The sequence below is a fragment of the Pelophylax lessonae genome (genome assembly GCF_965119305.1).
Source record: "Pelophylax lessonae genome assembly, chromosome: 1".
NCBI classification, from domain to species: Eukaryota; Metazoa; Chordata; class Amphibia; order Anura; family Ranidae; genus Pelophylax; species Pelophylax lessonae.
The window spans coordinates 802,131,977-802,141,385 of NC_138768.1; positions in this window are offsets into that span (position 1 = coordinate 802,131,977).

Here is a 9,409-nt window from a genome sequence, read left to right on the forward strand (position 1 = left end):
CAGGCAGTTCCTCCAAAGCAAAAAGAGCTAGCAACAGATATACAATCAAAAACTAGACTAAAACTTTAAATAGACAGAGCGGCGAAATAAGGAGATAAAGATTACCATGCAGCGCGTCCTCCAAATGCTCCTCAGAGATACAGATCAGTGACCCCCGGATGGGGAATGACCGCCATAACGGAGGCTGGATATCTGCCTCCTTTATAGCTCAATTGTTCCCGGGTCAGTGAGTCACCCGGAAGTGACGTCAGTCTGACCCCGGCCGTCCAACCCACGCATGCGCCGAATGGCCGTGCGTAGAAGGGTAGGAAACGCCGGACTGGCAGGGCGTGGGAGGGGAGGAGCCCACCAGAAGCCCGAAGGTCTAATGGGCTCATATGCCACATCGAAAGCCTCCAAAGGAAGCGTTGCAATGTGGCTCCCCGGCCGCACAGTGAAACCTAATAAACTCGAGTAGACCATTGACAATGAAGCAGCGCCACCCAGTGGAACCAGGACATAACAACATCCCCCAATGACAGCAGCACCTATAGAAAGAAAAAGAAGAGAAAAACAGGGATATGTTGAATTAAATATCAGATCCATGAATAAATGATGTTAAATACAGAAAAGTAAATACATAAAATTCCAGCCATGGCAGAAGCCCACCCATATGGGCCTCTGCAATGAGAAGGAACAACCTTCAAACTGAGGAAATATATATCGAAAAATGAGGGCGCAAAGAATGCGCACCAGGTCCAATGAACCATATATGAATCACAGGAGTAATCCAGAAAGGGGGAGGAGGGGGTAGGGTGATGGGAAGGGGAAAAGAGGGGGAAAAAACAATGATAGAATTACAAAAAAGATTTGAAAGACTGTGCCTCATTCAACCCCGGGCGGCAGGTGGCATTGAGGCGTAAAATCCAGAGTGCCTCACGTTGTAGGACACGCCTGTTCCAATCGCCTCCCCGAGGGTCTTGAGGAATCACCTCTAGAATAAAAAAATGTGCACACCGATTATTAAATCTGTGGTGCAGATCTAAGTGTCTGGTGACAGGAGTAAGCATCTTCCCTTTAGAGGAACAGTATACATGGTCGTTAATACGACGTCTGAGTGGGCGTACAGTCTTCCCTACATAGAAGACCCCACAGTCGCAGTACATTAAATAGATCACCCCTTGGGTATTGCAATCCGCTCGAAATGTTGGAAATAGGGTCTCTCCATTAGGTAACAAAAATTGGGTGCCTTCAGCAACCCAGGGGCAGTAAGCACACTGATGGCATCTGAATGTGCCCCTGTTCCTGGGGGGGGGCACTTTAGACGGTTGATAGAAACTGCTTGTCAAGCGATCGCGCAAGGAGCGCGTCCGCCTGAAAGTCACCTGTGGGGTGGGATTAATGTGTTTGCGGACAATGGGGTCTTCACCGAGCATGTGCCAGTGCCTATTCAAAATGCTTCTAAGTAAGCCTTGGTGACTCGAAAACTCAGTGATGAGTCTAACAGTGGGTTGGTGTGGGGCCACGTTGGGTTTATACAGAAGTTCGGCCCTGTTTTTAGAGCGGGCACGATTATAAGCTTTGCGTAATATGCTTTTACTGTACCCTCTCTGGAGGAGACGGGTACGTAGGAGGCCTGCTTGATGGTTGAAATCAGTAGTGAGCTTGCAATTGCGCCTCAGCCTGATATACTGGGCATAGGGGATGCTATGTAGTAATGTGGGTGGATGCGCACTGGAGGCATGGAGAATAGTATTGCCTGAGGTCGGCTTACGGAATAGGTTGGTCACAACCTGGCCCTCCGAGTCCTTCATAATGGTCAGATCTAGAAAGTTGACCTCAGTATGATGAAAAGAAAAAGTAAATTTCAAGTTGAACTCATTGATGTTAAGGAGTTCGATAAACTTGGTCAGGGTATTGGAAGAGCCTAACCACACAATTAGAACATCGTCAATGTATCTAAGCCATAATTGGATATGGCAGACATACTGAGTGTAAATTTCTTCAGAGAAGATGTAACGTTCCCACCCCCCCAGGTACAGGTTGGCGTAGGCAGGTGCACAGCATGTGCCCATAGCCACCCCCTGCACCTGGAGGAAGTGGGAACCATTGAAGGAGAACCAATTGTGGGTAAGGACAAATGTTAATAGTTTGAGAAGAAACCGATTGAAGGGCCAGGTATGACGATCCTGTTCGGAGAGGAAGGTACCTATCATCCCGACGCCCCGCTCGTGAGGGATGCTCGAGTAAAGAGCCTCCACATCCAAAGTCACGAGCAGGGCGTCAGGAGGAAGGACCATCCCCTCCAGGGTCCTCAGCAGGTCCACAGTATCCTTGATATATGAAGGAAGACCCGCCACATGTGGAAGTAAGAAGAAGTCGATAAATCGACTGGCGTGTTCGGTGAGGTTACCTATACCCGACACAATAGGACGCCCAGGAGGGCAATGTAAATTTTTGTGCGTCTTAGGGAGGGCATAAAATGTCGCCTCCCTAGGAAGACGCACATTTAAATAATTATATGTGTCTTGGTCAATAATGCCATTCTGAAATGCTTCGCCAATAAGGGTTTTGTATTCCTCACCGAACCTGACAGTCGTGGAGCAATTTATCCTCCTATACCACGAGGTGTTGTTAAGTATGTCGTAACACATTTGTTCATAGCTTGCCTTCGTCATAAGAACTACGTTGCCCCCCTTGTCCGAGGCTTTAATCACTAAGTCTGGATGTCGTTGTAGATTATGTAAAGCTCTATGTTGTTTAGATGTGAGATTACCACGGGAAGGTGGCAATTGGCATCTATAGATATCGCTGGCACAAGCTATCAAAAAGGCCCAAATCTTAGGATTGGTGTTAAGATCAGGGAAGGCAGTGGATTTAGGTTTAAACTTCCTGTGGGTAGATGGAGGGGTCGCCTCCAAAGGAGGTGGAGCAGCTGAAAGTAGGCCCAATGGAGGGGAAGAGGGGGTGCGTTCATTTTCCTCCAAAAGGAGGATCAGATCACGTAGAGCCATGAATTCTTTAATAGTGAACTTTTTGATCTGTTCGGAGAGTTCGCGCTCTTTATTCTGGCGGACATGCTCCTGATCATAAATGAACCTGTATGTAAGGTTGCGGCAAAACAGGTATAGATCCTTAATAGTATTGTACCTATCTAATGGAGTTGTAGGGCAAAAAGTTAGGCCCAATTCCAGCAGCTCCACCTCCTCGGGGGTAAGCACATACCCAGTCAGGTTGATGACAGAGAGGTTAGACTTTAGGTGGGAGGGATGGGGGGTTGACTCGGCTGAAAAAGGGAGGGTTGTGACCCTGGGAGACTGAAATGAGAGTCCAGTGTAGTTTGTCTACTGCCAGGCAGTAAACCCAACGAGGAAGATGGGTTAGAGGCCCCTTGTTGGGGCAAAATGGGCCCTACCGCAAGGCTGGTGTTATTGCCCAGTTGGCCCATATTGCTATCAGGGGGATTGCTACTGTCTGCCAGGGTAGGTTGGAGCATCTGCAGTGCCCGGGCCGCAATGTTGCCCAGGTAGGCATCAGGGGCAGGGCCCGGTGTATCCACAGGGCCCAAAGCACTAGAATGGCTGTTGTTAGAATGGGTAGACGGCTGTTTCTTGGCTGGTAGGCCAGACCGTTTGGCTGATTTGAACGGAGGATTGGGTGCGGCAGGTGGGCGATTATGGAGACCATCGCGGGCCCTAGAACGGGTAAGCATGCGATTGGAAGTACCAGACTGTTGTGAGGTATTGGAGAAGGACGATGAATCAGATTCACCGTCCGTCTCTCTGTGGTCAGAAGCCCTGGAACTAGATGTAATATTATAAGGTTGTCTAGGTCGTCTGGAACGAGATGGACCTTGCCAATGATAGGCATAGCCTTCGGTGAAGGCCAACTTGTCCTTTACAAATTTGAGTTGTTTCTTGTGAATAATGTCCTTGTTTAGTTTAGTTGTATATTCCTTGACTTCTGACCATCTTTTATCATAGTTAGCGTGTTTCTTAATATTTTCATATTTGCCATATAGAGTGGCTAGCTCTGAGTCAAGAACCGTCAAGTCCAACCTGTATTGGGTCACCAATAGTCTGCATAGCTCAAGGCTACAATGAGTCAAGGCATGCTCCCACTGTATCTTGAACTCAGCTGAAGTGATCTCAAATGATGGGAACAGTTGTACTCTGAGACCCATCGGGCATATCCCATCTTGAATATATTTGCAGAAATATTCGATGTGCCAAAACAGGTTGGACTTACGTTTGAGTAGTTTCTTGACTGTGTTGATGTATTGATTCAGGCTAATATCATCGCTGACTGGAGTGGCGACACTCTGTTGCAGCTCCGACATGTAGCCAGTCCATGCCTCACCCATAAACTCCATCCCGGTGCCACTGGGGGGGTCCAATAGCCAAGTATTCAGATCACAATTAGACACTGTTGAAAATAAAGAAAAAGGAAAAAGGGGGGGGATGAAACACCGAAAAAGGGGGAGGAAAGAATAGGGAAGAAAAGGGGACACGGGAAACAAACAACAAGCACAAAAAACCTGGTCAGAGACTGGGGACAACCAAGTGTCGGCAGTCAGTGACCAGGAACAAAAATGATTCACAATGGGTATAATAATTGAACATGAGTGATACCGTAGTAACCTTAAGGTAAAAAAGCTGCAAAAGCCAGTATGGCGACTGGCGGGTGCTTCCACCCAAAATTGTTTAACTACATAGAATATCTACGCCTATCCCTGGTGCAGCAAAGAACAGGGGCGTAATAAAATACAAAAACATGTGCCACGTCCTGAATATCAGAATGCAAAAAAGGGGGGGAGGAATAAATGGACTTTGAAGGCACCGTAATAAAAAAAAAAACAACACTTTATTTGAGATACGCATAAAGACCACAAAAGTGTGTATCGACCGATCAACATGGACAGTTTCATTGATCAGAGGATACAAATGATAGGTGAGTGGGGAGGACCTCACACCTAAAACATACAATGCAACGGACAATACAAGATTGCATTTGAATGATGTACAAAGGAGAAATAGGGCGCTATACGCTGCACACAAGCCGCACCACGGTGCAGGCAACGCAGAGCGTCCTGTACAATAAGATAACAGCTTCCACAAGGAAATAAACCAATATATCCAATTGCTCTACATGTTTCGCCTGGTGTTCAGACTTCATCCGGAGCGGTTTGGAATATAGCTTCTGTGTGGTAGGATACAATGGGATTAGTATAGCAACATACCATCAGTAAAATGAACATTGATGTTGCAAGTTGAATATTCTATGTAGTTAAACAATTTTGGGTGGAAGCACCCGCCAGTCGCCATACTGGCTTTTGCAGCTTTTTTACCTTAAGGTTACTACGGTATCACTCATGTTCAATTATTATACCCATTGTGAATCATTTTTGTTCCTGGTCACTGACTGCCGACACTTGGTTGTCCCCAGTCTCTGACCAGGTTTTTTGTGCTTGTTGTTTGTTTCCCGTGTCCCCTTTTCTTCCCTATTCTTTCCTCCCCCTTTTTCGGTGTTTCATCCCCCCCCTTTTTCCTTTTTCTTTATTTTCAACAGTGTCTAATTGTGATCTGAATACTTGGCTATTGGACCCCCCCAGTGGCACCGGGATGGAGTTTATGGGTGAGGCATGGACTGGCTACATGTCGGAGCTGCAACAGAGTGTCGCCACTCCAGTCAGCGATGATATTAGCCTGAATCAATACATCAACACAGTCAAGAAACTACTCAAACGTAAGTCCAACCTGTTTTGGCACATCGAATATTTCTGCAAATATATTCAAGATGGGATATGCCCGATGGGTCTCAGAGTACAACTGTTCCCATCATTTGAGATCACTTCAGCTGAGTTCAAGATACAGTGGGAGCATGCCTTGACTCATTGTAGCCTTGAGCTATGCAGACTATTGGTGACCCAATACAGGTTGGACTTGACGGTTCTTGACTCAGAGCTAGCCACTCTATATGGCAAATATGAAAATATTAAGAAACACGCTAACTATGATAAAAGATGGTCAGAAGTCAAGGAATATACAACTAAACTAAACAAGGACATTATTCACAAGAAACAACTCAAATTTGTAAAGGACAAGTTGGCCTTCACCGAAGGCTATGCCTATCATTGGCAAGGTCCATCTCGTTCCAGACGACCTAGACAACCTTATAATATTACATCTAGTTCCAGGGCTTCTGACCACAGAGAGACGGACGGTGAATCTGATTCATCGTCCTTCTCCAATACCTCACAACAGTCTGGTACTTCCAATCGCATGCTTACCCGTTCTAGGGCCCGCGATGGTCTCCATAATCGCCCACCTGCCGCACCCAATCCTCCGTTCAAATCAGCCAAACGGTCTGGCCTACCAGCCAAGAAACAGCCGTCTACCCATTCTAACAACAGCCATTCTAGTGCTTTGGGCCCTGTGGATACACCGGGCCCTGCCCCTGATGCCTACCTGGGCAACATTGCGGCCCGGGCACTGCAGATGCTCCAACCTACCCTGGCAGACAGTAGCAATCCCCCTGATAGCAATATGGGCCAACTGGGCAATAACACCAGCCTTGCGGTAGGGCCCATTTTGCCCCAACAAGGGGCCTCTAACCCATCTTCCTCGTTGGGTTTACTGCCTGGCAGTAGACAAACTACACTGGACTCTCATTTCAGTCTCCCAGGGTCACAACCCTCCCTTTTTCAGCCGAGTCAACCCCCCATCCCTCCCACCTAAAGTCTAACCTCTCTGTCATCAACCTGACTGGGTATGTGCTTACCCCCGAGGAGGTGGAGCTGCTGGAATTGGGCCTAACTTTTTGCCCTACAACTCCATTAGATAGGTACAATACTATTAAGGATCTATACCTGTTTTGCCGCAACCTTACATACAGGTTCATTTATGATCAGGAGCATGTCCGCCAGAATAAAGAGCGCGAACTCTCCGAACAGATCAAAAAGTTCACTATTAAAGAATTCATGGCTCTACGTGATCTGATCCTCCTTTTGGAGGAAAATGAACGCACCCCCTCTTCCCCTCCATTGGGCCTACTTTCAGCTGCTCCACCTCCTTTGGAGGCGACCCCTCCATCTACCCACAGGAAGTTTAAACCTAAATCCACTGCCTTCCCTGATCTTAACACCAATCCTAAGATTTGGGCCTTTTTGATAGCTTGTGCCAGCGATATCTATAGATGCCAATTGCCACCTTCCCGTGGTAATCTCACATCTAAACAACATAGAGCTTTACATAATCTACAACGACATCCAGACTTAGTGATTAAAGCCTCGGACAAGGGGGGCAACGTAGTTCTTATGACGAAGGCAAGCTATGAACAAATGTGTTACGACATACTTAACAACACCTCGTGGTATAGGAGGATAAATTGCTCCACGACTGTCAGGTTCGGTGAGGAATACAAAACCCTTATTGGCGAAGCATTTCAGAATGGCATTATTGACCAAGACACATATAATTATTTAAATGTGCGTCTTCCTAGGGAGGCGACATTTTATGCCCTCCCTAAGACGCACAAAAATTTACATTGCCCTCCTGGGCGTCCTATTGTGTCGGGTATAGGTAACCTCACCGAACACGCCAGTCGATTTATCGACTTCTTCTTACTTCCACATGTGGCGGGTCTTCCTTCATATATCAAGGATACTGTGGACCTGCTGAGGACCCTGGAGGGGATGGTCCTTCCTCCTGACGCCCTGCTCGTGACTTTGGATGTGGAGGCTCTTTACTCGAGCATCCCTCACGAGCGGGGCGTCGGGATGATAGGTACCTTCCTCTCCGAACAGGATCGTCATACCTGGCCCTTCAATCGGTTTCTTCTCAAACTATTAACATTTGTCCTTACCCACAATTGGTTCTCCTTCAATGGTTCCCACTTCCTCCAGGTGCAGGGGGTGGCTATGGGCACATGCTGTGCACCTGCCTACGCCAACCTGTACCTGGGGGGGTGGGAACGTTACATCTTCTCTGAAGAAATTTACACTCAGTATGTCTGCCATATCCAATTATGGCTTAGATACATTGACGATGTTCTAATTGTGTGGTTAGGCTCTTCCAATACCCTGACCAAGTTTATCGAACTCCTTAACATCAATGAGTTCAACTTGAAATTTACTTTTTCTTTTCATCATACTGAGGTCAACTTTCTAGATCTGACCATTATGAAGGACTCGGAGGGCCAGGTTGTGACCAACCTATTCCGTAAGCCGACCTCAGGCAATACTATTCTCCATGCCTCCAGTGCGCATCCACCCACATTACTACATAGCATCCCCTATGCCCAGTATATCAGGCTGAGGCGCAATTGCAAGCTCACTACTGATTTCAACCATCAAGCAGGCCTCCTACGTACCCGTCTCCTCCAGAGAGGGTACAGTAAAAGCATATTACGCAAAGCTTATAATCGTGCCCGCTCTAAAAACAGGGCCGAACTTCTGTATAAACCCAACGTGGCCCCACACCAACCCACTGTTAGACTCATCACTGAGTTTTCGAGTCACCAAGGCTTACTTAGAAGCATTTTGAATAGGCACTGGCACATGCTCGGTGAAGACCCCATTGTCCGCAAACACATTAATCCCACCCCACAGGTGACTTTCAGGCGGACGCGCTCCTTGCGCGATCGCTTGACAAGCAGTTTCTATCAACCGTCTAAAGTGCCCCCCCCCAGGAACAGGGGCACTTTCAGATGCCATCAGTGTGCTTACTGCCCCTGGGTTGCTGAAGGCACCCAATTTTTGTTACCTAATGGAGAGACCCTATTTCCAACATTTCGAGCGGATTGCAATACCCAAGGGGTGATCTATTTAATGTACTGCGACTGTGGGGTCTTCTATGTAGGGAAGACTGTACGCCCACTCAGACGTCGTATTAACGACCATGTATACTGTTCCTCTAAAGGGAAGATGCTTACTCCTGTCACCAGACACTTAGATCTGCACCACAGATTTAATAATCGGTGTGCACATTTTTTTATTCTAGAGGTGATTCCTCAAGACCCTCGGGGAGGCGATTGGAACAGGCGTGTCCTACAACGTGAGGCACTCTGGATTTTACGCCTCAATGCCACCTGCCGCCCGGGGTTGAATGAGGCACAGTCTTTCAAATCTTTTTTGTAATTCTATCATTGTTTTTTCCCCCTCTTTTCCCCTTCCCATCACCCTACCCCCTCCTCCCCCTTTCTGGATTACTCCTGTGATTCATATATGGTTCATTGGACCTGGTGCGCATTCTTTGCGCCCTCATTTTTCGATATATATTTCCTCAGTTTGAAGGTTGTTCCTTCTCATTGCAGAGGCCCATATGGTTGGGCTTCTGCCATGGCTGGAATTTTATGTATTTACTTTTCTGTATTTAACATCATTTATTCATGGATCTGATATTTAATTCAACATATCCCTGTTTTTCTCTTC